At 31.1% G+C, this 15,054-nt stretch overlaps 1 pseudogene; it reads right to left on the bottom strand.

Annotated features, from left to right (window-relative positions):
• Positions 1-5,233: 5,233 nt before the first annotated feature.
• On the bottom strand, positions 5,234-5,696 carry LOC112690128 (annotated as a pseudogene).
• Positions 5,697-15,054: the final 9,358 nt, after the last annotated feature.

Raw genomic sequence — 15,054 nt, 5'->3', positions numbered from 1 at the left:
AACATTTATTATGTACTCGTATGGCTGTATACCTGTATCAAAAATATTAAATAAATATGTGATAAAAAAAAAAAAAAAGCCCAAAGGGGAGATGGACGATCGCCACATCACCTCCCTCTTCGATATATTCTCACCCCTGTACCCACGCACTCCGTTAAAATGTTAACTCATTCTTTCGTTTTTCTTTCATTTTGAGTTTTTACGTGCCGAATAACCGTTGCTCGTCATCGGGCCGATGCGTATACGTTCACGCGTCGCGCACAGTGTTCCGACGACAATGCGTCTGTTTATGTCGCAGCGACGATTGTTCGGGGTGGACGCTCGTCAAAGGCAGATGGGGCGACCCGGACATGCGGACCAAATCGGATTTCGGCGCGGAACGAATTTCTCAATGGCTTCCAGTGTCGGCCGTGACTTCTGAATCCAATGTCGGCCGATTGAAAAACTCTGATCCTGACGATACGCGTCTGCGAACGAGTACCGTGAAAAATACGCGCACGCGAAATGCCCGTCATCTGAAAACCACCTGGTTGCACCATAGACCATGACCATCTAAAGCGATTTTCGGGTGTTCGAACGGCCGTGCACGCACAAATTATCACTATTATTGTTGTTGCTACTATGTATTCGGTGGATGGATGGTGCTGGTGGGATGGAGAGAAGAAACGTTAAAAATACGAAATTAATTATAAACGTGGTCTTCAAAATATCTGCACGTGTCAAAAAAATATATATAAAAAAAAAAATATAAATATATAAATATAATATAATATAATATATATAAATAAATATAGTGGGGAGATTGTTTTTCTATACCTGACGTATGAGCCTCCCACAACATTTAGTTTACTGATGTGGGTTTTATAATAAACATATATTGTATAATAGTAAACTCCTGCGTTCTAGTGTTTTATTCATAATAATACTACGACTCAACATATCAGATAAACTAAAATTTATACTTGTAAGATGTATACATATCAGGGACCAGAACCGTAACCGAAAATAACCGGTACTAGAACCGGTTAACCTTTAAAATTTAGAAACCGTAACCTTAATTGTAAAAGGGTTAATTTAGGTCAGTTATTTAGATTAGTAAAACTATGGTAATGACTATTTTGTTTGTCCATTTTTCGGTTCAGAAAAATAAAAGTCAAATCTTTTTATGTTAATATTATTTTGTATTGTAAACTATAATAGTGTAATGCATATAACAAGTAAATTTGAAATATTATTATTATTATTATTATTATTATTTTTAATAAGGCTGATATAATATATATATTTAATATATTTATAATTATTTTTTTAACTATTCATAATACTTTTTATTTTCATGAAATAAAACAATAACAATTTAAACAAGAATAAATAAATAATTTCATATTATTTTTTAATAAATCTCTAATAATCAGAATTCACCGAAATTAACCGGTTCTAGAACCCTTACTCTTTTAAAAAACCGAAACCGAAATCGGAACTCTTAAAAAATTAATTGAACAACCAAAACCGAAACCAAAACCGAAAAAACCTATAGATTCCAGTCCCTGATACATATATATATATATGTAGTCACTACAATAATACGAGTACCCAAATTATAAATATAGTTAAATTCATGCTCATGAAATATATTTTCAGATTTATTTCCAGAGTTAAAAACTGGAAACCTATGCAAAGCTTACCAAAGTGAGAAAAATTCATGTCGTCAGATTCCTTAAACATATACAGCTACATGTCCTCGTAAAAAAAAAAAATTTTAATATCTAAAAGCATTTCTCTTGTGACGAGTATGCACCACTTTTCAGATAACAACAATGAATATTTTTAATTTCATTTTTTTTTCTAATAGATAGTATTAGATAGTAATTGCAAATACTCTTCCTAAATCTATTGACGTTTTCGATCTTTTGTTAGAACGGAGAAGGAATACTATATAAATGTATTTTGAATATTTATATTTTACAACAATTAAATCTAATCACCTCATTATCTTGCGTTCCAAAGTCGTTATTCTTTAAGTTAGAAATTGTAGCATTTCATTTCTAGAGTGTACTCTAGAAAATTTAATAGTATACAATTAGTTGATTCATGCCAAAAAAAAATCCATATTGAAACCAACAATATTGAATAAATCACATATTGTATTTTAAATTTTTAACATTTTAAAAATCAACATACAAATTTTAACATACTCGTATACACAATTTCGATAATTATAAAATATAATAGCAAGCTAGTTTTTGGATGGTTTATTTTATTGAATCTATTTTATTCGTAATAAGTCTATTTAATAAATCTTGAATACTATATAATATCAATTAATTTTATATTTTTGCTCTTCAAGTACCATTTTATAACCACTAAAAACATTGGTCTTTTTTTTTTATGATCTGTATTCTGTAAAGTACTGTGCATTTAATAAATATTTATCTCTGCAAAAACTTAACTACATATTAATAAAACACAATAAACCATTGATTTATCATGATGTAAACAGATAACGATAATTGTTCATTGCAGTACAGTATGAATAAAAAATATATTACATTGGCAAATGTATGTTGGAAAGCACCTCTTGCACAGAATCTCTCTTTAAAATGATAAATTCAATCTTCTGTTGTAGGTATGGTTGAACAATGAACAAGCTGTATTAACATTGACAGAATTATTTTTTTATTTTTTTCATATTTTTACTTATGTTTACATTTTCCGACTAATATGTTTGTATAATTTGGCGCTGTTTTCAATTATGAATAGTCTCTAACCTGAGTACACACTTGAATAATTAGATATTCATTGATTCTAAACAGTTCTTGTTAAAATTTTACAACTGATAAGTATGTAGAAACAATGTTTAAAACATATTATGTTGACAGAGTAATTTTGTTAAGGAGCAATCTCATATGATACACAATATTGTACAAACAACCCGAACACATATATTTATACACCGTATATTAAATGTATTGCTCACGTACTACACATAGCTTATTAAATCATAATAATTGCATTGCATTTAAAATTACTACTTTTCATTTAAAATATACATAAAAATCCTTAGGACAGTTTAGTACGAAATAGAAATAGTTTGACAAATAAAATGATTGATTTCTCTTGACAAAAATATATTGATAATCGTTCATTGTATTATTATAGCACTATTAAAATCTAATATTTTGACAGATTTAGGAAAGAAATCACTCTTGGTACAAAAAAATTTCCCCTTAATACCATCAAGAATATGTGCGCAATATCAATATTTTTTGGTTTTTAATTTTACATTAAACGCATCTTTGCATTATGTTTTTTTATTACTTTTATTGTATAACATCAAAGAGATACAAAAAATACAATATATAAGATACATAATACGGTTCCAGTCGTCTCATAAAATTCGAAAATGTATTCCTTGTACATAAACTTTTTCCCTAACAAATATTATCATATCATACCTCAGCCGAAGCATCAAACATCAACAAAATTCAACCTTTCCAATGCTAATGTCCAAGCCACAGTACCAAAGCACGTTTCCTCGTCCAAGATCACACTCAAAACTTTTCGTAATAACCGTCAGGATCACGTTAATCCACTCGTATCTAACATGCTGTCCATCCGTACTGTGCCGGGCGATCTCGGTAAACGAATGAAAGGCGTAATCGACGCCGTCGCCATTTACCAGACGATTAAATCAATCTATTCACGCTGGCCGTGAATCGACGAACCTGAGTCCTTCACTTAAGTCCGACGGGCATACGTACGTCCATCCGTATCCGTCGGAAATACGTCACTGATCGTAAAAACGTAAAATGTACCGATCGCGAAAAAAAATTTTGAAAAGAACAACAGCGAGAGCGATGCCTATCGTCGACGTCCGAACGGCAACCATGAGCGATGTAAACGCACGTCTCCTCCGCACCAACTCGCTCGTTTACACGAACGTTTCATCCACCACCTGACCTCGACGCGTTATGCTATGAATGTGTTCGTCCCGGTTCCAGGGCAAGCTCAAGGTATAGGCGAGCTGGGCACCTGCCTAGAGCGGCACTTTAGTAGGTGCGGCATTTTCAAAATTCACTCGTACATTTTTTTTTTTTTTCTATCGGTGTTTTATGAGAAAAATATTTCAATTATTTCATCCGTGAAAACCACTTAATCTATATGATAAAAAAATATTGTCTTAAGTTATTAGGTTACTTTATATTAAGGCCTATGCTGGGCATTTTCAATCGTTCCAAAAATATAAACAATCACACGGTATATAGTAGTCGCGATAGTGATGGGTTTTGAGTAAAAATAATAGAAATCATTTTTAAATCTTTTTACATATAATTTTAATATTTTTTCGTGTGGATACACCACATAAAAAATAGGGGAGAGGTTAAGTTAAAACGAGAGTAGAATTTTTTTTTTTTTTATAAACGGCAAAATTGAATTTTGCCTAGTGCACTGCTTTTTCTTGGGATGGCCCTGCCCAATGCGTTTCCAACGCGACGACGATCGGAACGAATAGCCGCGACAGCGACGTATGGTCGCGCGTTCCGGAACGAATGCATAATCGATTCGATCCTCTTGGACGTTATGGTTTTCCGTTCACCGCAGGCGCAATACGCGTACCCACACGACGAGTATTTCGCCGGGGCGCGAACGTCGACGCCGACGGGTCATTATATCATTTTTTTCTTCTTCTTGTCCTGCACAAAAGAACCGGTGAGGCGATTTTCACCAGCGCTCGCTGTCTCCCGATACACCGCACGAAAACGCCGAAAACGATAATGCACCGGTCATCAAAACGATCGGCCATTGTAGTGTTACGACAACGATAATTACTGCTGAGAATGCGTATTGTGACCACCTCGATAATACACGAACGCGTAACGCGCCCGCAGAACGTATCGTCATTGTCGTTGCACACTATTCTCCTGCCGGCAGAGGTGTTCCCGTTCATATTTTCGACAGTATATACTAAGTCATCGAATACAAAAATGTAAACATTTAATACGATAAAAAATATTTTTCTCATGGTTTATAGGAGTGAATCCATAAATAAAGAGTGGGTCAATAATATGGAATCAATTTTAAATCAGATTTTTTAAATATCCTCTTTATATTACCTCGTAAATCTATACTAACACTAAAAAAATGAATAAAATACATTGGTATACAACATTTTCTACGACTTATTATCATTGTTCGATTCTTTTCGATCCTTATCTCGTAAAACTGAAACTGCTTAACGGTTAACTTTCAATCAAATCTTCACATAAGGTCGTGGATTTAAATCTACAATTGAAGAGCCACTGATTGGGATGAACATCATATCTGACAAATTTTTGATGTTGAAACTAGTCCTCGAATCAGTTATAGTCAAGTTCATATCTGAAAATCCTCGTTCGCAATCTACTGTTGAATTCGGGAGTATGTTTAATGCTTTCATAAAACTAGAAAAAGCTTTTCTTACACTATAAAATTCGGATGGACCTGATTTCTCCGATATTCTTTTACCTTCATATTCATTAGTTGTTGTTTTGAACACATCATCAATCACCTAAAAGGCATTGAATTTAAATGCCAATTATACTGTTTAAATAAATATCAAATTTAAATTTTGTATTTTTATTATTTGCAATTTTTATTACCTGAAGGTCTTTTAGCATTGTGCTATTTTTCGAGTCATCAAATAAGCGCTCTCGCATTCTGTCAAATAGATTCTGCTAATTGTCTGTTAATTCCTCCTGATTTTTTTTTATTGTAATATTGATACCTTTATGAATTCCTTTCTCAATAAATTCTATAATTTCCTTTTCCTCTTCCCCAGGTTTAGCTTTCACTCTGTATGATTTGGGTACAAGCAATATACTTATCATTTTATAAAAATATCTTAAGAGTTAAAATCGCAAATCGATTGAGACTAGGAATTATTCGCAGTATATATGTAATATGAAAAAAAATTTTGAGAGTATGCGGCGTATATGTAGTATACCCTAGAGAATACCTCTGCTCCTAAACGTTTAAAACTTGTTGGCCCCGAAGGTAATATTAGTCGGGCGCTGCGGTCAATATGTATTCGATGTGTATGTCGCGGACTCGTAACACGTCTTTCTCTGCTCGTTCTATCGTATAGTTCGTCAACTTCAGAAAACTGTTTATACGCTAAAATACGAAAATATACTAATATAAACTTACATTGATACACTCAATGCGAAATTTCCTAACAATTGAACTGCACAAAAATGTTCAAGATTATCGTTATCTGTGCGGGGTTCTACTATCAATTCCCGTACTGCAGTTTGCAAATATGCAACATAGTTCTAGAAAGTGTATATAATTTATTAAATACAAAATTAAAATATTAACACTGAAACCTTAACCTCTCTTTCCTCGTTTTTAACGTATGTAGTGATCAGTGCATTATACAGGAGGTTAACTAACTAATAATATAAGTATAACATTTTTTAATTTTTTCAAGAACCTTATACTTAATTTTTATTAACAAAAGTGGTACTAAAACCTTCAGCAGAGTTTCGGGTATAATAGTAAAAAATTTCAGGTTCAATAGTTTTCTCGGTTAGCGTGGTCGTAGAAAACCCCTTAGTAATCCCCTATAGTATAAAATATTATAGAAAGATTGTTATTATCATCGTTTACCTGTATAATACAGGTATAATTTTATTATTATTATTATTATTATTTATTATTATTAATTGTATAATTGTCTTTGTTTTTATATTATAAGTTTATTATTATTATTATTACTGCCAACGCTCATGATTTTTCGCTCTTACATACATCGATTCTTTTTTTGTCGTTGCTTATTGCATTTTTATTTTATTTTATCGTTTACCATTGTAGCAATGAATTAAATATTGCAAAATTCGTTTTACGTTTATTATTTGTTATTGCGACTATTTATTAGTAAACTCACCTTAACCATTATTCATATTATTGTTTTAAAATAAATATCCTTTTATTTCGTACCAGCAAAATATTTATTACCACACTCCATTTATACATTGTATGTATTATGAGTTCGCGACTATGAACTTCTGTATTGTGTCATTTCATCGCCCCACAGAGTGTAGTCAAGACTACCGTGTTGCCCGTTTTCCGTTGCTGTGTTGGCCACAGATCTCCATCGTCGTTGTGTCCTGTGCCAATTATTTGTCTCTACTGGTCACGTTGGCTTCATGTTCGATATCATTGACGTACGTCCGCCATATCTCGTACAGTGTGTGTGAGGCCGTACAGGACGCCGATAAGTCAACCACCATCGTTACTAATGTCCCCTCTAGTCATCAGTGTTATAAGCTAGTTCGTAAGTTGTGACCTGAGCGTTTAGCATTAGTCGTCCGAATTTGTGTAAGCCCTGGGATCATTGCACCAAACCGATCCGACCACAGATACCTCCTCTCCAATAATTAATCTTTACGTCCCTTTTCCCGTGCATAAATTCATTCTGTTCTTTATCGTCATTGCCGCATCCGTCGTACCGTCATCGTAATCGCAACAACCGTGCGTAAAAGTATATTTGACAGTATTCATCAAAATTCAGGGGCAACAGCATAGTGGTTGCCGACTTTTATAATTTTCATGACAATCAAAAACCATTTATTATTTTTTAATTTTAATATTTAATTTTTTTTAAATTAAATTTCACTCTCACTCTAATGAATCGAGTGGTCTTCGGAAATAAAGAAATCTTTGTTTGGATAAAAACATACACATTATTAAAAAGATCTTTCAACCATCCAACGCTTACATTCCCTAAAATGTTCCACACCTCAACAAGTAATCGATCTAGTCCTACCACTTTTTTTCTTTTTATCGCCTTCACTTCCTCCTTAATAACTTAACCAATCAATTCTTCATTCCGTAAAATAATCTCTAAAGCTTCTTTTTGATACTCCTCGTTCAGTTATACCTCAAAATATTCATTCCATCTCTTTTTACATCATAATTTGTTAACACCCTCTTATCCTCATTTTTTATACATCATACATTTTGAAAGTCCCTGGATCGTTTTTCTCTAACCTTAACCAGCTTATAAATTTATTTTTCTCCTTCCTGTGTTCCTAGTCTCTCATAAAACTCATCACACATATTAAGCTTTACTTTGCTTACCCCACTCTTCACTATTTTACATATTTTTATGCTCTATCTAATCTTCTCTCTTTCTGTTTTTCTGCTATAACTTATATTGCTTTTTCTTATTTGGTAATACTGTTTGACGTATATATTTTACGTGTGTATTTTCAGAAAAAAATAATACATATATATATACTACATATCAGTAGCGCAATCAGGAATTTTTCATGGGGGGGGGTCTGACAAAATAAACTAGTATACAAATAATAAAAAATTATAATATATATATATCTAGAATATGATATTAATATACTATTATACGTACCAAGGGGGGGTCCAGACCCGGAGTCCACCCCCCTGGTTGCGCCACTGCTACATATTACATACAATACTAAACACTACTAAACTAAAACTAATAATTTTCATCAAAATAATCTGTTATTAATCTATCCTTCAATAGGGTGTAACGAGCACAGTACGCTCATACACTCCATAAAAACTCACGACGCGCAGTGTAGCGGAATGTATGTTACACTAATCGAATAAGGGGACAATATAATAACACTAGAGGGCGTAGTATCCAGATAGTCAATTCTAGATAAAATTGTTAATTAATTGTTATTTATTATTGGTGGTTCCAGTTGGTCATTTCCTAAGGAGTTTTGTGTAGGCTACCCATCAATCCCGATAATATTTGAGTTGAGAGTGTGTGCGAAGTAAATTAATGTTGGTGTGTGTGTCCGCTTATACGGATGCGATCCGCCTACATTCCCAAAATAACCGATTACACTACTGTCCCCTGCGTCAACCCGCTGACCGTATATTTATCAGTAATTACTAATGACTTATCCACACAAAACGCTATTTTAATTTTCTAATAAATTTACTATATATTTCTTATTGGTATTATTATTATTTATCACGTACACATTAATTACGTCGATTGAAAAGATTGGTAATCGATGCACAAATTGTTCAATTCGCCACTCGGATACAAAATTTATATTAACAATATGCATTTTATTATTTTTTAAAGATACATCATAAATAAAATATCTAATTGTTTATACTTATATTTACATACATTAATTAGTATATAAATATATTATTTACTATAATTATAAAATTGAATAATAATAATAATTAAAACCCTAAAATAGCAAAACAATATTTTTAGTATGTAAATATTATAAAAGATGCAAAACAACAAATATTGTTTTAAAAAAAAAAAAAATACAATACTGTTATTATTTATAAAACAACAGTACTTTTGTAGATTTATAAACTAAATCATTGAAGATGTTCGATGGAAATATAAAGAAAACTGTAATTTAAAATTACATAAAAAACCAGAATTGAACTAAACAATCGACATAGTCGATGTGTCGATGTCTGAATGGATATAGTTGTGTAGGTATCGTGAATATACTGTATGGTCATATAATGTATGCAGTGGATTTATCGGTTATAATTTAAACATATAGAATTATTACTTTTTCTTTTTAAATTTCGGACTAAATTGTATTTATAGAGTTGTAATTATTACTCATTATCTAACTTACTAATTACGGTTACAAATACAAGTTTGTAACTGATAGGTAATATGTGGGATTGTGGTGGCGCCGGTGACGGACGGTCGGTCGGAACATCGCTATCACATGACACATCCTGGGTGAGGTCAGGGGTAAATGTTTTCGCACTCGCAAGCATATGTCAGAGAAATTCAATTATCAAAAAATCTTAGTAAACTTTTCGAGTAAAAACAGGCCTCAACTATGACAATTTTGTGAGACTTGGGTCGCGGACGATTTTAATTATGTAAATATCCTATAATTTCTAAACGTCTCTTTAGAGAATGGTTGAAGCTTTTTTTCTAAGTTTATTTTTTAACAAATTATATTAATTATTGAAAATGTTTGAAAAAAGGAAAAATTGCGTTGTATGTAAATGTCATAAAAAGTTGAAATTTCGAAAAATGCTCCGACCGTTCTCTAAAAGAGATAATATAGAATTATTGGACTTTTAAAGAATTAAATTCGGCCCAGCCAAAGTCCCACAATTTTTTTAGACATATTTATCTTTTATTCATGTATTTATGACAGAATAGAACCACCTTAATAATAGTCAAGAAAAAAGTAAAGAGATTACCCATAGGCTATAACTGTCTATTTTAGAGTTTTAGACGGTTGTAATTCAGATAATACGATTACATATATATCATTGTTATTGTTTGTTTCTCGTAATATTATTATTACGTATTCTATTTTCGTACTATCGTACTTAATACACATTTTCGACGAAAAGCAAAGTAAATGTACGGTCTCTTTATCACGTACTAGATTAACCGATAATTATAATAATTATGACTGATTATATATACTTATCGTACACATAATGGATACAGTCACATGTCACATGATATTTGAACCTGTGATATTGCATTTCGTGTTTCTTATTTTGTATTTTTGTACAGTTAAGTTTACACCTACTTTCAATATATTTAGTTTTTATTATTTTAATGAATACGGTATCGCCTATACGTACACGTATGTGAAGATTTTCGTCTTTTATTGACTTAAAAATAAAAATGTAGTTACTATTATTTCTATTAAATTACTATAAAATAGAAAAAAAGTACTGGTTTCATATTTCAAGCTTTGTATATACGTAGCTCGGCGCAATACTTGAGAAAAATCTAGGTTAGGTTAGGTTATCTAACCTAGGTATGTATAAATGTAACTCCTTTGTCTCATATTGTGCCACACTTAGTTTTGGAAACATTGAGAAGGTCACTTTTTTAGGGAATGCTAAACTAAAAATTGACCTCCTTAAATTTTAGTTCGGGTCTTATAAAATGCATCTATGATAAGAGGCCCGAAAAATTAGCGGCACACCTGTGCTTAAATACATAGATACGCCACTGTCCAGGCAGGCGTGGCTTCAGAGACTTACCAAAGGTGGGGCCATATTAAGTATTAACTGATAATAGTTGTTTCTCCAAATTAGTACTGAGATACAGAGTTCCATCTTTACCCTATGGGCACTTGGGGAACGTGGCCAGTGCCCCCATCTGGATGGGGGCCGGCCCCCAATAATAAAAATTACAACTTTCAATTTTAATCTGTAACGTATTAATACAACTGCCTATAAAAAAATAATTCTTGATTGTAGAAAAAATTTTTTAGATAAATGTTAAAATATTAATGTTAAATAAATAATGAATGCTTAATTGTGTGTAATTGCATTAGGAATATATTATTTTTCATCCCATTATTTAAAAATATTTTTCTTTATTTTTTGGTTTACTAAAAAGACCCCCAGTCCAGGTGCCCATAGGCCACTGCATAGCTTAAAACGGCCTTGTTTATGACTTGGTATATTTTTTCGCGCAACTAAAACTATAACCTAATATGATATAAATTCAATTCATGAAATCTCAATTGCAAATATGCAAACCTATTTTGCATATTTTTGTATATTTGACATTTATGTGCATATAAATGCATATATCGATTGTTTCTAAATTAAGTAGCATATATTTTATAAATTATAATTAAAATATTAAAAATTATCCATATTATTATAAATAATTAATCATAATTTTTAATTGTATCATTTTTAGTCTACAAAACCTTCTTGTTGGATCGTCGGAGGTCCTTCAAGTTTTAAAATATCATCAAAATTATTGTTGTACAGTGTAATTCTGATACTTAAAGTACTTAACCTATGTAAAATTTTACTTTAATTGATCGAAAACGAATTAATATTTTATTTTATATATATATATTATATATATTAGCCGTGGTTTTTCTAATAAAATCATTTTAAATACACATTCAAAAGCTTATATACGTTTTTTGAATTAATATTAACTATTTTTTTTGCATATATTTGTTGAAAAAATAGGTATATTTAATAAATTTTATGGCATATAATTACATATTTTGACATTTTATAATGCATATTATATATATATATATATATGAAATTTTGGTTATTAAATCCGAGCTTCAGTTATGACTAGTAATAGACAGACATAAATGGTATAATAATAATATTAATACGTTAATTTTTATACTTCTTCATAGATTACAATAGATTCAACTAATATGAAAAGTTTACAATAAATAAAAACATGTACCTATATTCTAGATAATTATATTTATACCTATAATTATATATTCATAAATGAAAGAATGTACTGATATGACGTATAGATACAATTAAATATTATTTCACTACTACAGTAAAAAAACAGTAGTGAATAATAATATTATTATTAATAATATATTGTATATGGTATATCATGTACGGGCAACGTGTTATTCGTAAATTTACTCGAATACCACTATCACTATCACGGGATGTGATCCATTCATAAATACGGGAACACAATATGTATTTAAAGACAATTGACCGCGGCTCGAATTCAGATTTCATTTAATCGTTGAGTGAAAAAGTTTCATAAAAATGTTTGATTTATAATTTTTTTAAACTATTAATACATTTCTATATTAAATATAGAAAAAAAATTACAAATTTTGTAATCTATTTAATTTTTAGGTATTATTTAAAAAAAATAGTCTATAGCTAATTAGAACTTTACATTCTAGATCAGGAACTTTAAACAATTTTGCTAGTTGTATTTTTGTAACTTTTCTCCTTGTAACAGTCTCACATTATTATATTAATTGGAACGCTGTTACAATTTTATTTATTTATATACAAAAAATAACAAACATAACACTTTCAGGCGTTTTCAAGGTATAATGGACTCATTTAGCCATTTATAATGGCATATTAATTTACAATCAATTCACTTGATATTTAATAATTACATTTCATATGTGGAGTGGTACCGATAACCTCGTTTTATTAGCAGTATACAGCGTATCTCGATCGGTGATGTTGGTGTGTACCAACTCTGTACATGTGTTCGTAAATTCTGTTCAAATCATTAAATATCCAATAACAAATTGCTAATTGGTCATCGAATGATTTGTAACAGTGCTGTACTAATCACAGTAAAAAGCGGAACTGCCAAAACAAAGGTGATTTCTGATGTGTTCTTTTATGCTTATTTTAAGGTGTAATATCCGGGTGCAGAGAAACTAGTATCTCATTTATTTTATGTCATTTTATGTCCTATTCTGACGATATTCATCTGTGCCGATACATATGAATGCTCTTCAAATTCATATCACCATAATATTCATAAATTCAATATGTAAATCGCTATTTTATATATATATATTTTTCTATATAAATTTGTAGTTTTCAAAATTAGAATTTTTAGGATTTCAATCTGAGGCCTCTAAAAAAAAACTTGATCTTGAGGACCCGTGCATTGCATCTCCTGCACTCCCGCAAATCTGACATTGGTCCTGGGGGACGGGAAAAGGGACATAAAGAAATTCATCAACCCTTTGCCTTGTCTCCGTTGGGCGCGGTCCGAATGCGGTACAAGTCGTCACCGGAGGTAAACCGCAGGTGATAAATATTCCGATCGGAACCAGGAACGTCGGTAAAAAAATAAAGATAAAACACGAACGTAATGCGAAAATGACGTCGCGCCGTGATAAAAAAAAAATGTACACAAATGACGTGCGAAATGACGCAGATAATGTGATACGACAACGGACTACTGCGTAACGTGGCCTGCGGATAACGGACCGTTTTACCGATCACGTCACAACGGTCGCCCACCCAGTCACGTGGGACGAACGTAAACTATGCACGGCGAAGGGACAAAATTATAAATTGTGCCCAATAAATTTTGGCCGTAAATTTACACATGGTAAACTGGGCCCAACACGTTCCAGGATATGTAGTAAATTGTGCCCAGCAGATATATTATTTTTATGACGGCCATTCAGGCACCGTGAGGAGGCGATTATCATTGTCCTCCAAATAAATTTTTATTATTTTTTAATTAAATTATATGGGTGGATAAATTGAGCATGTTAAATTGTCAAAAATATTTGTTAGGTTACTTAGAGAGAAATGGAAATAATAATTGGCTCCGAGGTATGTATTTTTCGAGATATAATTTTTGTTTTACAATCGAATAGACAAATCGTACTACGTTTGTTCAAATACCTATCGAAGTATATTTCGGCTAAACTAATCATCGCAATTTTATATTCGAGTTAATAAAACTAATAATACATTGAGGATATCTAAGGGATTAAAAAAGAAATTTTTAATCAAAAAAATAATAATTGTAGAAACTTGACAATTTCGCTGAATGTGCTTCATCATTTGCACTAATTGATATGATTTTAAAAAAAATTTCACTTATTGATATTATAAAACGTTATGATTTCTTAGGTTTTTCTCTAAAATATCGATCAAATTATTCGGTTTGACAAAAATCTTAAAAATGTGATACAACTTGTCTCATACATTTTGATGAATAATACGATAAATAACTTTCAAGTGTTAAACTGCTCTCAGCTCTCATTTTATCGTCTGAATTAAATTCATAAATTGAAGTACTAAACAGATAAGAAGTACAAGTATAATTTAATGCTGATATAAGAATACTTTCAATGTATTGTTCATTTAATAACTTAATGATTCATCTCTAAAATGTTAGTTCTTCTAATGTAGTTATAATTTTAAGCCACTTTAACCAAGGTTCCGGAAACATTAATTCGCTAAAAAAATTAGTATAAGTGATCTACGTATTCTACGTAAACAATTAGAAATCTAAATAATAAATTACGTTTGTTCTATAGCACGATGAATGAATATCCCCATTAACAAGGCATTAGTGTTATCACTCAACACTTTATGAATGAATAATACTAATTGTAATTATATGTGACGTATTTACCCAGAAAAGGAAATGATTGATGTATAAATAATCATATTTCCGGTAAGAAGTGTCTAGTGATATGAGCACACTGAATATATTTAAACATTGAACATGATTCAATATCGATCAGATTCCACTTAATCACTGAA

Source organism: Sipha flava, unplaced genomic scaffold, assembly GCF_003268045.1.
Source record: "Sipha flava isolate LNK unplaced genomic scaffold, YSA_version1 48_pilon_pilon, whole genome shotgun sequence".
In the NCBI taxonomy this organism is placed as follows: domain Eukaryota; kingdom Metazoa; phylum Arthropoda; class Insecta; order Hemiptera; family Aphididae; genus Sipha; species Sipha flava.
Note: the sequence above shows the minus strand (reverse complement) of the source record. Positions and strands in the feature narration are given on the sequence as shown.